Source organism: Cetorhinus maximus, chromosome 13 (assembly GCF_964194155.1).
Source record: "Cetorhinus maximus chromosome 13, sCetMax3.hap1.1, whole genome shotgun sequence".
NCBI classification, from domain to species: domain Eukaryota; kingdom Metazoa; phylum Chordata; class Chondrichthyes; order Lamniformes; family Cetorhinidae; genus Cetorhinus; species Cetorhinus maximus.
In genome coordinates, this window is record NC_135891.1 from 12,507,233 (window position 1) to 12,527,704 (window position 20,472).

Genomic DNA, 20,472 nt, shown 5'->3' on the forward strand with positions numbered 1-20,472 from the left:
ACCTACCAATCCTAGTCTGTAAACAGACCAGCACAAAACAGAAGAAAGATGCCCAAAGACCATTTCCCACAGTTTTCCCTTGCCCGCTCTGAAGTGAGTAGCCTCCACTCTGTACTTCCTGGCTGAGAATGATATTCAAGACAGGGTATTTGTACCTATCTGTCAATAGCACATTACGTTGGAGCTCCATAGGAACAGAAGTATGGCATTCAGCCCCTTGAACCTTCTGCCAGTCAGGCAGATCGTACCTGATTTGCACCTCAACTCTGTTTACTCACCTGCGATCCATATCCCCACCTAAAAAAAAAACTAATCAGTTTCAGCTTTCGAACATTTCAATTGAGCTAATGTCTACAGTCTTTTGGGGAAATGAATTCCAGACTTCCATTTATTCTTTGCTTTGAATGTGCTTCCTGATTTCACTTCTGATTGGCCTTGCTCTGACGTAAGATTATTTCCCACTTGTTCTGGATTCTCCAACCAGAGGAAATAATTTCTCTATCTACCCTAATCTTTTAAAACACCTTGTTCAGGTCATTCTGCAGTCTTCCACACTCAAGGGAATACAAGCCAAGTTTATCAACCTGTTCCGATAATTTAACTTCCTTAAGCCACAGTATAGTTGAATTTGTACCTCCAAGGTCAGTGTAGCTTTCCTGAGATGCAGTGCCCAAGGATGAACACAGTGCACCGGATAGAGCCTGACCATGGCTGTGTACAATGGAAGTATAATTTACTCCCTTTTGTACTTTAGCCCCCTTGGAATATAGGCCAATATTTTATTCACCTTTTTGTACCTGAACACTAGATTTTAATACTTTATACACAAGGGCACCTAAATCCCTTTGTTCCTTCACAGTTCCTAATCATTCACCAATAAGAAATTATTCCAAATTGTCTTCCTTGGATCAAAAGTGGTAAACCTCACTCTTTTTCACTTTGAACATCATCTGCCACAGTTTAGTCCACTCGATTCAAGCCACACACCATCCTGACTTTGGAATATGTTCCTTCACTGTTGCTGGGTCAAAATCGTGGAACTTCCTCCCTAACAGCACTGTGGGTGTACCTACACCACATGGAGTGCAGGGGTTCAAGAGGGCAGCTCACCACCACCTCAAGGGTAATTAGGGATGGGCAATAAATGCTGACCTAACCAGGGATGCCCAGACTCCATGAATGAATAAAAATCCTTTACCCATGTCGCTTTGTAACTTCCTGTCTTTACCTACACAACCTTCTGTGCCTTTTAAGTTAGCAATCATCTGCAAACTTGAATATCCAACCCTCTTCATCCATCCATATTAGGGATCAACACCACGAATGATAACTTGTACTTACATAGCTCCTTTAATGTGATAAAACATCCTGAGGTGCTTCACAGGAACATCATCAAATAAAATTTGACAACGAGCCATGCAAGGTGTTGGATCAGCTAAGAGGTCAGTTTTAAGGAGCATCTTAAAGGAGGAGAGAGAGAGAGGTAGAAAAGTGGAGAGGTTTGCAGAGCTGAGATCAGTTGATATCAGTCTGTGGTCTTTCACATTGTGATAGTTTTCAGTAACTTTCCCAGAAATTATGTTAAATTGACAGGTTTCCTCTTTTCAAAAAGAGGAAAACCATCACACAAAGGGTGGTTTCCTCTTTCCTTCTTAAATGCAATTTTCCAATCCAAAGACACAATTCCCACATCTTATAATGGCATAGAGTGGTAACTATCAAGTCCTGCAGATTTGTCTATCTGAAATCCCAGTTTTTTCCTTCATTTCTAATTTTCTTTCAGGTATTAAATCAGATCGGTTCCTCCCTTTGATTTATTTATTTTTTGCCCTCTTCCTCTGCTCAGGGTGACCAGAAGTCCCGGTTTTACCAGGACAGTCCCGGATTTTCATTAAACATCCTGGTGTCCCGACAATTTCCTGAAAATGGCTCAAACCTACATAAGAACATACGAGTTAGGAGTTAGGCCCTTCGAGCCTGCCCTGCCATTCAATAAGATCATGGCTCATCTGACTGTAACTTCCCGTCTAACCCTGATAACCCTTCACCCCCTAGTTTATCAATAATCTATGTACCTCTGCCTTGAAAACATTCAAAGACTCTGCTTCTACTGCCTTTTGAGGAAGGGAGTCCTAAAGCCTCACTACCCTCTGAGAGAAAAAAATTCTCCTCATCTCTGTCTCAAATGGGCAATCCCTCAATTTTAAACAGTGACTCTTAGTTCTAGATTCTCCCACAAGAGGAAACATCATCTCCACATTCACCCTGTTAGGACCCTTCAGGATCATGTCTGTTTCAATCAAGTCACCTCTTACTCTTCTAAACTCCAACATACATGAGCCTAGCCTGTCCAATCTTTCCTCATAAGATAACTCGCCCATTCCTGGTATTAATTTAGTAAACCTTCTCTGAACTGCTTCTAATGCATTTACACCCTTCCTTAAATAAGGAGACCAATACCGTACACAGTACTCCAGATATGGTCTCACCAATGCGCTACATAACTGAAACATCACCTCCCTACTTTGATATTCAATTCCCCTTGCAATAAATGATAACATTCGTTTAGTTTTCCTAATTACTTGCTGCGTCTGCATAATAGCTTTTTGTGACTTATGCACTAGGATACCCAGATCCCTCCGCATCTCAGAGCTCTGCAATCTCTCACCATTTAGATGATGTGCTACTTTTTTATTTTTTCTGTCAAAATGGACAGTTCAACATTTTCCCACATTATATTCCATTTGCCAGATCTTTGCCCACTCGCTTATCCTATCTATGTCCCTTTTTAGCCTCCTTATGTCCTCTTCACAACTTACTTTCCCACCTGGCTTTGTATCATCAGCAAATTTAGCAACCATACCTTCTGTCCCTTCATCCAAGTCATTTATATTAATTGTAAAATGTTGAGGCCCCAGTATTAATATCCGTGGCACACCACTTGTTACATCTTGCCAACCAGAAAAAGACCCGTTTATGGCTATCCTCTGTTTCCTGTTAGATGGCCAATCTTCTATGCGTGCACCACGAGCTTTAATTGTCCACAATGACCTTTGATGCGGCACCTTATCAAGTGCCTTCTGGAAATCTGAGTACAGTAATCCACTGGTTCCCCTTTATCCACAGCATATGTTACTTCCTCAAATAACTTCAATAAAATGGTTAAACATGATTTCCCTTTCACAAAACTATGCTGACTCTGCCTAATTACCTTGAAATTTTCCAAGTGCCCCACTATAGCATCTTTAATAATAGCTTCTAACATTTTCCCTATGACATGTTAAGCTAACTGGCCTATAGTTTCCTGCTTTCTGTCTCCCTCCATTTTTGAATACAGGAGCTACATTTGCTATTTTCCAATCTAACGGCACCTTCCTTGAATCCAGGGACTTTCAGACAAATTAAAACCCAACGCATCAGCTGTTTCACTAGCCACTTCTATTAAGATCCAAGAATGAAGTGCTGGTTTTCAACTTTCCTATCTATTCTGCAGTAACAGAACGAGTATGAATTGAATTGAGGTTTGCGTATATATTCTAGATCTGCTGCTCTTCTCTGCAGTAGGTGCAGTTTGTGTTCTGCTTTGCCCTGCAGCCTGCTCAGTGTGTCACTTTGCCCTGCAACACGACACACATTTCCGGATAACGTGGATAGCACTTCTGGCTGAGGCGGGCAGAAAATGGGTGGCAGGAAGGCGTGAGGCAACTTGTTTACATCCGCACAGCGTGGTTTCCTTGGGATTTGGGTGGAGAATCAAATTAGAAAAGAGGAAAAGGCACTAATTTATGGTCACTTCACGAGGTGCTGCACCTGAGGAGCTGCAGAGGGAAACCTGTGCATATTACGAGGGAGCATTACCTCAGGAAGTCCGAGTTTTCACTTTCGAAAATCAGGTCACCCCCCACCTTTACCTTGTAACCAACTGCAATGTATTAATTTAACAAATCCGTTATCCCCATAAAACTCTTTTTCTCTTAATATATTTATAAAATCTTTGCATATTTCAACATTGTTACTGCTACTGATTTCCAAAACACAAGCCTTTGAAAGTGGCAGGACAAGTTGAGAAGGTTCTTTAAAAAACAAACTACAGGATCCTTGGCTTTATAAATAAGGGCACAGAGTACAAAAGCAAGAAATGAATGCTGACCTTAATAAAACACTAGTTGTGTCCCAGCTGGAATTTCTTGGACAATTCTGGGCACCATACTTTAGGAAGCATATCAAAACCTTAGAGAAGAGAGGGGAAGAGGTGACATAGTGGTATTGTCACTGGACTGGTAATCCAGAGATCCGGGTTAATGATCTGGAGACACGGGTTTGAATCCCATCACGGCAGATGGTGAAATTTGAATTCAAGAAAAAATCTGGAATGACCATAAAACCATTGCCGATTGTCGTAAAAACCCATCTGGTTCACCAATAACCTTTAGGGAAGGAAATCTGCCATCCTGGCCTGGCCTACATGTGACTCCAGACCCACAGCAATGTGGTTGACTCTTAAAATGTCCTCTCAACAAGAGCAATTAGGGATGGCCAATAAATGCTGGCCTAGCCAGTGATGCTCACATCCCATGAGCAAATAAAAAAAAGGAGGGAACCTAAAATGGTAGCAACGCTGAGAGACTTCTGACACATGATGTAATGGGAGATATGGTAGAGCTGTTCAAAATCTTTAAGGGTTTAGATAGAGTGAACAAGGAAAGACTGTTTCCAGTGGCAGAAGGATCAGAAGCCAGAAAACACAGATTTAAGGTATTGGCAAAAGAAGCATCAGAAACATGAGGGCAAAGCTTAAGGGCTATTGCCCTTAAGAAAGTGGTGGTAAGCAAGCTACTTAAATACAATTGAGTGGCTTGCTAGGCCATTTGAGAGGGTAGTTAAGAGTCAACCACATTGCTGTGGGTCTGGAGTCACATCTTTGCCAAATCAGGTAAGGACAGCAGATTTCCATCCCTAAATGAGTGAATCAGATGGGTCTTTTCAGCAATCCAACAGTTTAACGGTCACCATTACTAATGATAGATATTTATTCCAGATTTTATCCAATTAATTTAATTTTATTTCCAATGCTGTCATGGTGGGATTTGAATGGATGCCTCTAGATTATTGGTACAGACCTTTAGATTACAAGTTAAGACTTCTAATTACAAATTCAATAACATAATCACTATGCTACTATAACCCTAATCAGATGGCTCTTTTAAAGAGCCAGCACAGGTTTGATGGGCCAAATGGCCACCTCCTCCTGTCCTGTATCATTCTGTGATTCTAAGTGTAAAATTTCTATTTATCCGCTTCATTGATTATTATTATTTAACCATTTGTTTAAACATATAGTACAATCGTAGCATTATAAAGTTATAACAAAAATTTATACTTTGAAGCATGACAATTTAGGCACTTAGAAACAGCAAAGTAAATTGAAAATAGCTAACGACTAAATAAACACAAAAAGTTAAAACCCAGGATATATGCATGTACCCATGCATTTGGTGGTGTGGTTTAGCATGTGCCCAGCCCACAATTTCTTGAAGGTTATCTTTGTTAGCTTGAGGGAGGGTTTAATTTCCTCTTCCCCCGTGATTCTTACTTTCCAATACAGAATGTGTCTTGTTTTATCTCTAGTAACTCTGCGCTTGTGTCAGGCTTTCTCTTCCTCTGTTTTTCTGGTGTTCTCTCTTCTTTCCCCCTCCAGTTAAACTTTCTTTTGAAGTTATTTCAAACATCCCAACAGAATCCATATACTTCTGGGAGATTGTCTCTTTTAATTTATTATTTACTTGGTTGGGTAAACATTAAAACTACCACGACTTTGGGCTCCGGCTATGTTCAGTTTTGTTTTTCTCCTTTGTTCTAGCACGCTGCATAGCTAGAGAAGTAGAGAGGGTTTTTAATGAAACAGTGAGGGCAAGGGATCAAATTTGGGAAGATGCGGTAAATCAAAGAGCAGAGAAAAGACAAGAGAGAATGGTATTAATGTGGGAAATAAACAGACCATAACAGGAAAGAACAGAGAGTATAGGAAGTGCAAATCTAAGAATAAATCAGCAGATAAGGCGAGACATCACAAAAATAATAAAAGGGCAAAGCTAAAGATGCATGTACCATTCAAAACAAAACAGATGAACTGAGAGCACAAATAGAAATAAAGAAATATGATCTGACAGCCATTATAGAGACATGGCTGCACGATGGCATAGATTGGGACCTGGATATTCAAAAGTATGTGACATTTAGGGAAGACAGTAAGCTAGGAAAAGGTGGAGGGGTGGCTCAATTAATGATGGTATTAGTACATTAGAGAGGAATGACCTAAGTTCAGGAAACCAGGATGTAGAAACAGTTTGGGTAGAAATGAGAAATGATAAAGGCAAGAAGTCACTTGTGGGAGTGGTGTAAAGGCCCCCTAACAGTAACAATAGAGTAGGGTGGGGTATAAAGGAAGAAATAATGGGAGTTTGTCAGAAAGGTACAGTGATAATCATGGGGGAGTTTAATCGGCATATAGAGTGGGAAAATCAGATCGGCAAAGGTAGCCTAGAAGAGGAATTCATAGACTGTTTTTAGGATAGTTTCTTAAAACAGCATGTTCTGGAGCCAACCAGAGAACAAGATATACTAGACCTGGTATTGTGCAATGAGAAAGGATTAATTAATGACCTCATTGTGAAGGCACCCCTAGGTAGCAGCGATCATAATATGATTGAATTTTACATTCAGTTTGAGGGAGAGAAGTGTCGGTCCAAAACTAGTATTTTAAACTTAAATAAGGCGATTATGAGGGCATGAAAACATAGCTAGCTAAAGTGAACTGGCAAATTAGGTTAAGGGATAGGTCAACAGAGATGCGGTGATGGACATTTAAGGGGATATTTAAGAATACACAGAATAGATACATTCCAACAAGAAAGAAAAATTCCAAGGGAGGACCCACCATTCATGTTTAACTAAAAAAATTAAAGATAATATCAAACTTAAAGAGAAAGCATATAATTGCGCAAAGATGGGTGGCAGGTCAGAAGATTGGTCAGAAAATAAACAACAGCAAAGAATGACTAAAATATTGATAGGAAGGAAAAGAAAGAAAGCTAACTTGAAATGTAAAGACAGATAGTAAGAGTTTCTATAGATCTTTAAGAAAGAAAAGGGTTAACAAAGTCTGGTGAATTAATAATGGAAAATAAGGAAATGTCAGATGAATTGAACCAATATTTTGCATCGGTCTTCACTATAGAGGTAACATCCCAGAAATATCTGTAAATCAGGAAATGGAAGAAGGGGAGGAACTTGGGAAAATTACAATCACCAGGGAAGTGGTACTGAGCAAATAGTTGGAGCTGCAGGCTGACAAGTCCCTGGGTCCTGATGGACTTCATCCTAGGGTCTTGAAAGAAGTGGCTAGTGAAATAGTTGATGCACTGCTTTTAACTTTCCAAAATTTGAAAATAATGAATGTAACTTCTTTATTCAAAAAGAGAGGGAGACAGAAAGCAGGAAACTACAGGCCAGTTAGCTTAACATCTGTTGTAGGGAAAATGTTGTAAACTATTATTAAAGACGTTATAGCAGGGCACTTGGAAAAATTCAGCGTAATCAGGCAGAGTCAACAACGTTGGTTTTGTGAAAGGGAAATTATGTTTAACCAATTTATTGGAGTTCTTTGAAGGAGTAACATGTGCTGTGGATAAAGGGGAAGGTGGATACACTGTATTTAGATTTTCAGAAGGCATTTGATAAGGTGCTTCGTTAAAGGTTAGAGTGAAAAATAAAAGCTCATGGTGTAGGGGGTAACATATAGGCATGGATAGTAGATTGGCTAGCTACCAGGAAACAGGGGGTAGGCATAAATGGGTCTTTTTCCGGTTGGCAAGATGTAACAAGTGGTGTGTCACAGGGATCAGTGCTGGGGCCAAACCTTTTTACAATTTATATAAGTGACTTGATGAAGGGACCAAAGGAATGGTTGCTAAGTTTGCTGATGACACAAAGATGGGTAGGACAGTAAGATGTGAAGAGGATGCAAGGAGGCTACAAAGGGACAGGGATAGGTTAAGTGAGTGGGCAAAGGCCTGGCAAATGGAATATAATGTGGGAAAGTGTCAAATTTCCATTTTGGCAAAAAAATAAAAAAGAAGCTTATTGTCTAAATAGTGAGAGATTGCAGGGCTCTGAGATACAGAGGGATCTGGGAGTCCTAGTGCATGAATGGTATGCAAGTACAGCAAGTAATTAGGAAAGCTAATAGAATGTTATAATTTATTGCGAGTGAATTGAATACAGAAGTGAGGAGGTTATGCTTCAGTTATACAGGGCATTGGTGAGACCACATCTGGAGTACTATGTACAGTATTGGTCAACTTATTTAAAGAAGGATGTAAATACATTGGAAGCAGATCAGATCGGGCAGATTTTTTTTATCCATTCACGGGATGTGGGCTTTGCTGGCTGGGCCAGCATGTATTGCCGTCCCTAGTTGCCCTTGAGAAGGTGGTGGTCTTGAACCGCTGCAGTCCATGTGGTGTAGGTACACCCACAGTGCTGTTAAGCAGGGAGATCCAGGGTTTTGACCCAGCAACAGTGAAGGAACGGTGATATATTTCCAACTCAGGATGGTGAGTGACTTGGAGGAGAACTTCCAGGTGGTGATGTTCCCACCTATCTGCTGCCCTTGTCCTTCTAGATGGTAGTGGTTGTGGGTTTGGAAGGTGCTGTCAAAGGAGCCTTGGTGAATTCCTGCAGTGCATCTTGTAGATGGTACACACTGATGCTACTGTGCATTGGTGGTGGAGGGAGTGAATATTTGTGGACGTGGTGCCAATCAAGCGGGCTGTTTTGTCCTGGAAGGTGTCAGGCTTCCCAAGTGTTGTGGGAGCTGCACTCATCCAGGAAAGTGGGGAGTATTCCATCACTCTCCTGACTTATGCCTTGTAGATGGTGGGCAGGCTTTGGGGAGTCAGGAGGTGAGTTACTCATCACACAATTCCTAGCCTCTGACCTGCTTTTGTAGCCATAGTATTTATATGGCTAGTCCATTTCAGTTTCTGGTCAATGGTAACCCCAGAATGTTTATAGTGGGGGATTCAGTGATGGTAATGCCATTGTACATTAAGGGTTGATGGTTGGTTTCTCTTTTGTTGGAGATGGTCATTGCCTGACACTTGTGTGGCGTGAATATTACTTGCCACTTGTTAGCCCAAGCCTGGATATTGTCCAGGTCCTGCTGCATTTGGACATGGACTGCTTCAGTAACTGAGGAGTCGCGAATGGTGCTGAACATTGTGCAATCATCAGTGAACATTCCCACTTCTATCCTTATGATGGAAGGAAGGTCATTGATGAAGCAGCTGAAGATGGTTGGGCCTTGGACACTACCCTGAGGAACTCCTGCAGTGATGTCCTGGAGCTGAGATGGCTGACCTCCAACAACCACAACCATCTTCCTTTGTGCTAGGTATGACTCCAACGGAGAGTTTTCCCCTGATTCCCATTGACTCCAGTTTTGCTAGGACTCCATGGTGCCACACTCTGTCAAATGCAGCCTTGGTGTCAAGGGCAGTCACTCTCACCTCATCTCTGGAGTTCAGCTCTTTCGCTCATGTTTGAACCAAGGCTGTAACGAGGTCAGGAACTGAGTGGCCCTGGCAGAACCCAAATTGCCCATCAGCGAGCAGGTTATTGTTAAGCAAGTGCCGCTTGATAGCATTGTTGATGACCCCTTCCATTACTTTACTGATGATTGAGAGTGGGCTAATGGGGCGGAATTTGGCTGGGTTGGACTTGTCCTGCTTTTTGTGTATAGGACATACCTGGGCAATTTTCCACATAGCTGGGTAGATGCCAGTGTTGCAGCTGTACTGGAACAGCTTGGCTAGGGTCTTATAAGGGAAGGTTGGACAGGCTAGGCTTGTATCCGCTGGAGTTTAGAAGAGTAAGAGGTGACTTGATTGAATCATATAAGATCCTAAGGGGTCTTGACAGGGTCGAAAGGGGCAGGTTGTTTCCTCTTGTAGGAGAATCTCGTACTAGGGGCCACTGTTTAAAAGTAAGGGGTTGGCCATTGAGGACAGAGATGAGGAGAATTTTTTTTCTCTGAGGGTGGTGAGTTTTGGAACTCTTTCTCAAAAGGTGGTGGAAGCAAAGGCTGAATATTTTTAAGGTGGGGGTAGATAGATTCTTGATAAACAAGGGATGAAAGGTTATCAGGGGTAGGCGGGAATGTGGAGTTGAAGTTACAGTCAGATCAGCCGTGATATTATTGAATGGCAGAGCAGGCTCAAGGGGCCTACTCCTGCTCCTAATTTGTATGTTCATATGCTTTTTCTGTTTTTGCCATCTTTTCATTTCTGGTTTTATTGCAAAATATAATTTTTCTTTGTGTTGATTCTCATTTAATTATCGTTCCTTTTGACTTAATTGTCATTACCTGTCACCTTTATACTCCTTGTTTCTTGCTGAGGCTGTTTCTTTAACTGGTAGATGGAGTGAGGTGGCACAGATGTGTTTTAACTAATACAAAGAGACTCTATCAGCCTCCATGCTTGGATGATATGGACTAATGTCATTACACTTCAGAGACAGCCAGTGCGCACATCTACCACAACATTGCAGTAGGAAGTCATTACATTCCTCAGTGCAAGGGAAAGTAATTCACTTCCTCTAACTGGCACAGTGAATTAGAGTCCAGTAGCCTCTGCCAGGACAGTAGATTGTTGAACAATCAGTTGATTTAATCATCTCATTGCAGGCAAGAGCACATCAACTTTCATGACACATTGTTGAATAACTGCCCATCCAACTGGCGCTGGGCTATAATTGGAAAATTTGGCCCAACTAATTGGCACAATCCAAAATAAGAATGTAAGGAAGCAGGAAGCCACTTGGTTCATCAATTCCACTTGCTCTATTGAGCCTTACACTACCATTGGTTCTGCCCTGTCCATTTCAAGCCTAGCGGGGCTATATCTTGTATAGATATTCTTTAATTACCTAAGCTAATCAAACAAAAACGCCAGAATATTTATCCAGCTACTCCTCTTCACTATTTAATGCTGACTTGCTGCCCTCCAGAGAAAAATCCTTGTATCATCCCTGGAACACCACCAGCACGAATGTTCTGGATTATTTCGTAACTGCTCTCCATACTACTCCCATAATCATCAATTACATTCCGGGATATTTATCCAGCACTTTTTTTTTGAAAGTGTTAATGGATATTTGAATAGTTTGCCTGATATCTAACCATAGTATTCCACATGGAGAAGTAACAAAACCCATCCACTGGCTCAATATATTGACACACACAAGTGTCCAAACTGGGATCCATCGCTAAGTTTCCCCATCCCACTGGGTCAATGCATTGGTGAATAACACCCCCTTTGTCATCTTGATCCATCAGTGGCTACTTCATTTCATAATTTAAGTGCACTGGTGGGCAACTCATTCGATCGAACAACTTAGTAGGTTGATGAAGACGTCTTCCAATCTACAGGCTGAATGCACTGGTGAATAACTCACTCCACCTACCGGCTTAACACATTGGCGAATAACTCACCCCACCTACCGGCTCAAGGCATCGGTGATTATCAATTCAGTCTCAGCCCCTCTCCCGCCGCCAAGTCTCTGCCTCTCCCTTAGCCCCCCCATGTCTTCTCCAGTGCAAGCAGCCTGTCCAGCCCACCCGAACAGGCGCTCGGGGCTCTGTCCTGTCTAACCCGACCCAGGGGAGGGGGAGAAGGTTGCCTCCCCCTTCCTCATTACTTCTGCCTAACTCCGCAAGTCTCTTGACAGCCGATCTGTGCCGGGTTTTTGTGTGCGTGAGTGGATCGGGTCCTGCTGGAGAACTGTCACCCTCTTGTGAGCGCTGGAATGGAAGGCTCCCTGCAGCCTGTTGCTTAGCCTCTGGGCTGTGAAACCCCCTTTTCCCCCACTCAATATTGTGGAGCAGCTCAGCTCAGATCGTGTCGTCTGTTGGACTTCAAAGAGGTAAAGAGGTTGTAGCTTTCATTTTCTCTCTGTGAATGTGTGTGTGTGTGTGTGTGAGAGACAGCTTAACATTTTATTTCAATGTATTCCAAAATTTATCTGATCTAATTCGGGAGCAATTAGAGCCTTCAATCTCATTTTTGTCAAGTATTTCGTCGTATAATGTAACTTACTGCACGCTTTTTGTTTTACACCTACCTCTATCAATTGGTGTAAAGTGTAATTCACGTGAGATTCAGATTGATACATAAATCACAAAAGTCATAGATTGTGGGTTTTTTTTTATGTGACACTTTTGAGATATCGAGTAAAATTCTTTCAGTTCGCCTGATGTGGCTGGTTTCACAATGCGTGAGGTGAGGTGCCTCACCCAGTAGAACATTTCCCACGTCGGGGGGAGGGTTGTTGTCGTCAGGCTATTCAACTGTGAAGGGCATCACATTGACCAATAACTTTGACTTTATCTGAACCCTTTATAGGAAGGGTCGCAAGATAGTGATTAGGAATAGGACATGACTCATTTTCTCCATCTTGGACCAGGGGCATTGAAGTTAACTTTAACAGCACTCCAGAACTCCGGCTCAGACTGGCACAGATGGAGAATCAGACATGGACTCCGTTGGTTTCCAGGGGTCAATTTTGTGATAAATTGTGCATGTGTCGGGGAGCACAGAAGTGTTTTTGACATTTGTCAGAACTAGAGCCAATTTAAAAACCCCTTGTCCCAGTGCCTTCACTGGTCAAGGGTATGAACTAATCTTTCCAATATCTTGTCCAAATGTCCACGTAACACCATGGGTCTCCTCTGGGCAATTGGATTCCCATTTCTATAATGTCAAAGGTTGGGTCTCAAAATGATAGCCTGACCTGCCCAGACTTGCTGTCAAGTAAGCCTTCGCTCTGATACTTGCCACAGTCTAATTTCTATGCAAGAAATAGCTTACGCTCAGCACTTTGCAGGGATGTAGGGGGGGGGGGAGAGCAGAGGATTGTGACCAATTAGCCGCTCTTTCAGGGAGCTAGCCCAGGCACGATAGCCCAAATGGCCTCATTCTGTGATGCATGATTGCGCGCCCGCCCACACCCGATCCTTTCCTGATGGCTGTGCTGTGGCTCTGGCCATTTACAAGTCCTGCATGTGTGAGATTGCCAGGGGAGATATCTATCCACTTGCCCATATTTTGATTTTCAGTTAGATGCCAGGGTGACCTTGGGTGTACCAGCATGGAGTGTTTGCACGCTAGCTGGAAGCTTTCTGCAATGTGAACAAGGGCACCACATGATACCCACTGCTTAGTTACAGCTGACTTAAAATCTGTCATTTATTATTTATTTTTGCTAACCCTGTTTTGTGGGGAGGGGAAAAATCACTTTGGATAGATGCCCAAACCTCCTTGCCTTAAATTGCAGCAATCTTCATGTTGAAGCACTTGTTGATTTTCATGAGACTGGGTAAAAGTGGTCAAATGAGATCACTTATTCAAAAACTGTATTGGGAGAGGGTTGTCTGTAAATCGCGACAGCATCTTCAATGTTAACTTCCAGATCTGGCAGGGTAGTGAATGGTGTAGAGAACCTGACCACATTCAGAGAGGTGGGAGTGGGCAGACCGACAGAGCTGGACAACCAAGGTAAGGCATTGGTCTTTTGTGAAGTTAATGGGGGGCAAAAAAACGGCTATGAGACATTTCTCTGTACGGCAAAGGTGAGCACTGAAATGAAAGTTGGACCTACGGAAGGTTTTTGTAGGAATCTTCACGTTTGTCTGCCGACAGACAATGGGGTTTATCAGTATGCAGCCCTGCTCCATTTCCCAATTTACTTAACTGTTCAGTTGATCTACTGGTCAAACAGGCCTTTATTGAATGAGTGACCTCAATTGCTGTGGTGAAGTCAGTCAGCAGCTGATCGGAATTGTTGGCTGGAATGATATTGGATGGGCATTTATAATGAGGATGATGGGGTGCTGACTGTAAGATATTGCATTTAGCAGAGTCCTTTATGTTGAGCAACTAACAGGAGAAATGATTACAGGATTGGAACATATTTCAAGAAACATAGTTTATTGTCCTCCATTGCCTGCAGGGTATACCTAGCGAAACAAGGTTTTCTGAAAATCCCATTAATCTCCATGCTGATTGTCCAGCTGGTTTTTTGGCATCTGATGTAATTGGTTACAAGAATGGATAAGTTAGTGAGCCTGTCACTTCTGAGGCTGCTCACTGCAAATTTGGACTGGGAGTGGGCAGCAACACAGCTGTAGCTCTCTCCCATGTAGCTGAGCCGCAATGAATGCCCAATCAAACCTCAGAAGCAGATTCAGCAATTTGTATTTAATGGGGCAACGGGAAGGTTGGTAGAGGGAGCGATAACTCCGCTGGTGTGTTGGTAGGAAATTCCTTTCCAATCCCTTCCCCTTTAAGATTAGGCCAGGAGTTCAGTCTGGCCGTGACTCATCTCATTCTGTTAGGCTGATGGTTAGATGAAGGGGATCAGAAAGAGGCTCATGCGGAGCTGAGTCCTGGTGGGCCAAATGGCCTATTTGTGTACGATACGTTCTATGTACAGTATGTACCCATTTGTGTGAGGTGAGCTCTCCGGATCACAATCAAAAAGAAGTTGAGTTCTCAATTGAGGATTTCTGTGAAATGACATTCATTGCATGAATTGTGAGCCTGTTCATGAAGTCGTTCCTTACTGTGGTCTGGTCAGATCACATCTATGTCCGGTTTTAGTTACTGAGAAATGAGGGAGGCATTCAAGCACTAGAGTTAGTGAATGAGAGGAGCAACCAGGCTGATCCTCACTGTTAGTTATCTGAATTATGAAGAATGCCTAGAGATACACTGGGTCATTAGCTTTGAAAGAAGGGAATAGAATGGTGCAGTGGGACAAGAAGGGACTTTGGGCCTTTCAGTGTGGCTGTTTACAAGGCTGAATGGTTTCCCTCGGCCATATCTAACTTGCCACCTCTTCTGATAAAACAAGGAGGTTTCATCACTAGCCTGAGTTGGCGAATCTCTGAGACAGCAGTTTGGGTGCTACAGTTGACATTTGGGGTAGGAGGTTCAAAGATCAGCCGGGAATATTTTTCCTTCTCTCTATGCAGCGAACCCTGCGATGAAGCCCTTGGGTGAGAAAAGGCTTGGACTTAGCTGTGATGCCTGCCAAGGTTCAATGGTCTGGTGACACTCAGCATCTAGGCTCACGTAGGAAGAATAGGATCACGTAGGAAGAATAGCCAGAAGGAGACTGGCGCAGCATGAGGCAGGACCTTCAGGAGAGTGGAAAATTCAGGTGGGTGGGTCGGATGTGAGGGAAAAAAATGACAATTTTTTTTTTAAGGTTAATAAGTATGACATTTAAGATTTTAGGTGTTTGGGAGAATGATTGATTATAATAATTTCACTTTCAGTTCTGGGATGCAGTGAAAAACTCATTTTTTTTTGTATAATAAAAAAAATACGCTGGCTGTTCACGGCTAATGAGAGTCTGCAGCTTTTGGAGGGAACAGCAGTGTTTTTGAAATTTATATTCGTTGAAACACAAGAGGAAAAATGACTCATTGGTTTAACTGGCCATCAGTCAGTGAGAATGTTTCCAAGTATTTAGGGGAAGCCGGAATATAGGTCAGCTTTCCCAATTAGATAATGTTTTTGTAAGTCTAAAATGAAACAAAGACTTGCATTACATCAACTGCTAGTGCCAAGAACTGAGCCTGTAGTCCCCTCCAGCAGCCTCTTTGCAGCAGATTGACATGTGATGTTATGAAAGGGAAAAATAAGTAATGAGATCTGAATGCTTAATTTTACATACATAGAATAATATAGAATTTACAGCACAGAAACAGACCATTTAGTCCAACAAATCTCTGTCAGTGTTTATGCACCACTTCATCACATCCTGTCAGCATATCCTTCTATTCCTTTCCTCCCTCACATACTTATCTGGCTTCCCTTTAAAGGCATCCAATGCTATTTTATAACCCTGGGCACAGTATTTTTCAGTATAAGTGCCACCTCCGCCCTACTTTAACTTCCTTCGCTGAGAGTGCCGTGCCATGAAATGGTGGAACGTAGGCCCACGCTCCTAATTCCCTGCCCCGCTAATCTCAATGGTGTCACTCTGGGTGGTGTCAGGCAGATTTCAAATACTGCTTCAAACAGCGCAAGGGGAAATTGCAGGGCCGTTTGCCTCAAGTAACCCTGCAATGTCTCCTGGCCTGGGAACAAATCTCTCTGTGCCCTGTCACTAAAACATGGTGGGTGGAACATGGGGAAGAGCTAAAGTATATTGGAAAAGTGAGACTGTGAGCGCTTCACAGATGTCCTTGGTGTCACTCCTTGTGTTTGGAGGATTGAGGTTTTGCCTGATCGTGCAGGTGAATTCCTAATAGAGGTGGTAACTCTCTTTCTGGTAGTCCCTCAAAGTGAGGGGGACTCAAGGCGAGGGGGACACTTGCCGTGGAGCACAGCCCATGGTTAGAACCTGCGTGTGGAATCTTTTAACTTCGGGAAGCTTTTGTGCTGCAGCAAACCCACTGTTCTGGCTGACCAGGAGACTATCCCACTCTTACCGTCTGTGTATTGGAAGGGTTTGCGGGTTGATAACCGAACTGTTTGGCCATGTTATGAACGTACCTTCCATTGCCATTATGGCTTGAACCCGGAGCTTCTGGCTCAGAGGCAGGAACGCTACCATTGCGCCATGAGAGCTCCCCTATGGCAGTAATGACATTGGACCTCTCCAAGTTGCGAATGTAGATCAGGTGTCCGTGTGCTTGCTGGACAGGTAGTAAAGGCAAAAAATGCTGGAAAAGCTCAGCAGGTCTGGTAGCATCTGTGGAGAGAGAAACTGAGTTAACATTTTGAGTCCTTATGACTCTTCTTCAGCTCAAAACATTAACTCTGTTTCTCTCTCCACAGATGCTGCCAGACCTGCTGAGTTTTTCCAGTATTTTCTATTTTTATTTCAGATTTCCAGCATCCGCAGTATTTTGCTTTTATCTGGAAGGGTAATTATTGGGCAGGACAATAAGCACATTTGTTTTTAATTACATGTCCTCCTTCTTCCTTAACCGAGGTTTTCCACCCACGGTGGTTGACAGGGCCCTCAACCGTGTCCAGCCCATCTCCTGCGCATCCGCCCTCACGCCTTCTCCTCCCTCCCAGAAACATGATAGGGTTCCCCTTATCCTCACTTATCACCCCACCAGCCTCTGCATTCAAAGGATCATCCTCCGCCATTTCCGCCAACTCCAGCATGATGCCACCACCAAACACATCTTCCCTTCACCCCCCTTAGCGGCATTCCGTAGGGATTGTTCCCTTCATGACACCCTGGTCCACTCCTCCATCACCCCCTACTCCTCAACCCCCTCCCACGGCACCTTCCCATGTGACCGCAGAAGATGCAACACCTGCCCCTTCACTTCCTCTCTCCTCACCGTCCAAGGGCCCAAACACTCCTTTCAAGTGAAGCAGCTTTTCACTTGCACTTCCCTCAATTTAGTCTACTGCACTCGTTGCTCCCAATGCGGTTTCCTCTACATTGGAGAGACCAAACGCAGACTGGGTGACCGCTTTGCAGAACACCTTCGGTCTGTCCGTAAGCATTACCCAGACCTCCCTGTTGCTTGCCATTTCAACACTTCACCCTGCTCTCTTGCCCACATGTCTGTCCTTGGCTTGCTGCATTGTTCCAGTAAAGCTCAACGCAAACTGGAGGAACAGCACCTCATCTTCCGACTAGGCACTTTACAGCCTTCTGGACTGAATATTGAGTTCAACAATTTTAGATCTTGAGCTCTCTCCTCCATCCCCACCCCCTTTCCGTTTCTTCCCCCTCCTTTTTGTTTTTCCAATAATTTATATAGATTTTTCTTTTTCCACCTATTTCCATTATTTTTAAATGTATTTCCACCCATTGTTTATCTCTACCTTTTGGTATTCCCCCACCCCCACTAGAGCTACCTGTACCTTGTCTGTCCTGCCTTCTACTCTTAATTAGCACATTCCTTTAGATAATATCACCACCTTCAACACCTCTTTGTTCTTTTGTCTGTGACACCTTTTGGTTATCTCCACCTATTACTGGCTGCTTGTTCTTCCCACCCGCCCCCCCTCCAAAACCAGCTTATATTTCACCCCTCTCCTATTTTTACTTAGTTCTGTTGAAGGGTCATGAGGACTCGAAACGTCAACTGTGCTCTCCTCCGCCGATGCTGCCAGACCTGTTGAGTTTTTCCAGGTATTTCTGTTTCTGTTTTTGTTTTTGTTTTTAATTATGTTGGATTTAAACATTAAGTCTGAAGAAATGGCGAAAAAAATAACCAAGTAGGTAACTATTCTTCTGAGGTATTTATTGGTAGAATCAAGACTATACTCCAGTATTGACTGAATTGCGTTATTTTTCCTGCTTTTTAATCCTTTGGTAGGGTTTAAGAATCCTGTATGAGGGAACCATATAATGCCAGATATATATTTAACTGACATTGGTAAATCCTTCATATTCAAGATCTTCAGTCATAATTTATTTCTTAAGAGTTTGGTATTTTTAAAATTATTGTTGGGCTCATTGAGGTGCGCTGTTCATCACTGCTAGGAAAGGAATATTTTACTTGTTTGCTACCCAGTTTTAACGTTAACAACTCTAGGTCAATAATACCATAGATCTGATGGAACTTAAACCTCCCTGTACACTGTCCAACCATGGGACTTTAAATAGGGAACCGTGTATCACAGTGTTTATGTTTTAAACCTCTGTGTAAACTCTTTTACCCAGATCCGCAATCAACTGCTTAACCTTGCCATTTTCCTTGGCCTTTCTCCTCCTGTGTTTTCAATCACCAACAACACAACTTTATGGTCGTTTCTTAATATCCCTCATCACCCACATTCCCAATTATCTATTCTTTAGCCCTCTACTCACAGCTGTTGATTTGTTCAACTACTCCCTCACTTAACCTTTCATTGCCCTTACTCCCAACAAAAACCTTCAATCTCTGTTCTCACCAGCTCCCCTGCTCCAGTATGGCCACTGAGTTTGTTCTCTCAGGCCTAAGGGACACATACTTAAGCATGGCTGTGCATCATATAGTTTGACTTGATTGAATTCTACACTGTGCTCTGCCAAGGCAGTCCACTACTCTGGAATCATAAATCTTGGCTCCTATGTAGCACCAGCTGCCTCATTAAGCTTCTGTGGCCTGTTCTGCCCACCTCAACTACGAAGGGTTCATTGATTTCTTCATCCCCAAGATAAAAACCATTCAGTCAGCTGTTCTGCTGTAACATTTTCCCTTTGCATCCTCACCACCAACTTTCTCTCACTCTTACTCCTATCCATTTTTGCAATGCCTCTGTGAAGTGCCTTAGGTTTGAATATACATTGCTCATTTCACTTAAGTATCTTAAATCCATCCTCCCTCGACAGCTCAGCAAGCTCACCCAGTCACAGCCAAAGATCCAAACTTGATAGCTTCTGATCTAGGTGGCTGACCTTGCAGACCCAGAATATTCCAGAAATAATAATAATAATATTAAATAGTTCTAGAAATGGCAGTTGCTGGGGTGAAGTGCTTCACCTGTGGGATGTGGGAAATCTGTGATGCTTCAAGTGTCCTGGACAACTACATCTGCAGGAAGTGTACCCAATTGCAGCTCCTCACAGACTGCATGGATCGGTTGGAGCAGCAGTTGGATGCACTTAGGAGCATTCAGGTGGCGGAAAGCGTCATTGACAGGAGTTTTGGAGACGTGGTCACACCCAAGATACAGAGAGATAGATGGGTGACCGCTAGAAGGGGCAGGCAGTCAGTGCAGAAATCCCCTGTGGCTGTGCCCCTCTCTAACAGGTATACTGTTTTGGATACTGTTGGGGGGGATGGCCTATCAGGGGAAAACAACAGCAGTAGCCAGAGCAGTGGCACCACGGCTGGCTCTGTTGTTCAGCAGGGGGGTCAAAGCACAGAAGAGCAATTGTCATAGGGGACTCTATAATCAGGGGCTCAGATAGGCACTTCTATGGTCGTGAAAGAGACACCAGGATGGTATGTTGCCTCCCTGGTGCCAGGGTCCAGGATGTCTCTGATTGGGTACGGGACATTCTGAAGAGGGAGGGAGAACAGCCAGAGGTCGTGGTACACATTGGTACTAACGACATAGGCAGGAAGAGTGACGAGGTCCTGCAGCAGGAGTTCAGGGAGTTAGGCAGAAAGTTAAAATACAGGACCTCTAGGGTTGTAACCTCAGGATTACTCCCTGTGCCACATGCCAGTGAGGCTAGAAATAGGAAGATAGTGCAGCTGAACACGTGGCTGAACAGATGGTGTAGGAGGGAGGGCTTCCAATATCTGGATCATTGGGATCTCTTCTGGGGCAGGTGGGACCTGTACAAGAAGGATGGGTTGCATCTAAACTGGAGGGGCACCAATATCCTGGCTGCGAGGTTTGCTAGTGTCACTTGGGAGGGTTTAAACTAGTATGG

At 43.2% G+C, this 20,472-nt stretch overlaps 1 protein-coding gene across 3 annotated transcripts in view; it reads left to right on the plus strand.

The window, feature by feature from the left end:
* ppp1r16b (protein phosphatase 1, regulatory subunit 16B) overlaps nucleotides 1-20,472 on the plus strand; it is a 163,498-nt gene continuing 143,026 nt past the window's right edge. The window contains exon 1 of one of the 3 annotated variants that reach the window (XM_078554960.1): nucleotides 1-93. The gene's annotated coding sequence lies outside the window, so the exon portion shown is untranslated. Of the gene's footprint in view, nucleotides 94-11,771; nucleotides 11,986-20,472 lie in introns of those variants that run through there. The other 2 variants (XM_078554959.1, XM_078554961.1) reach the window with 2 other exon arrangements.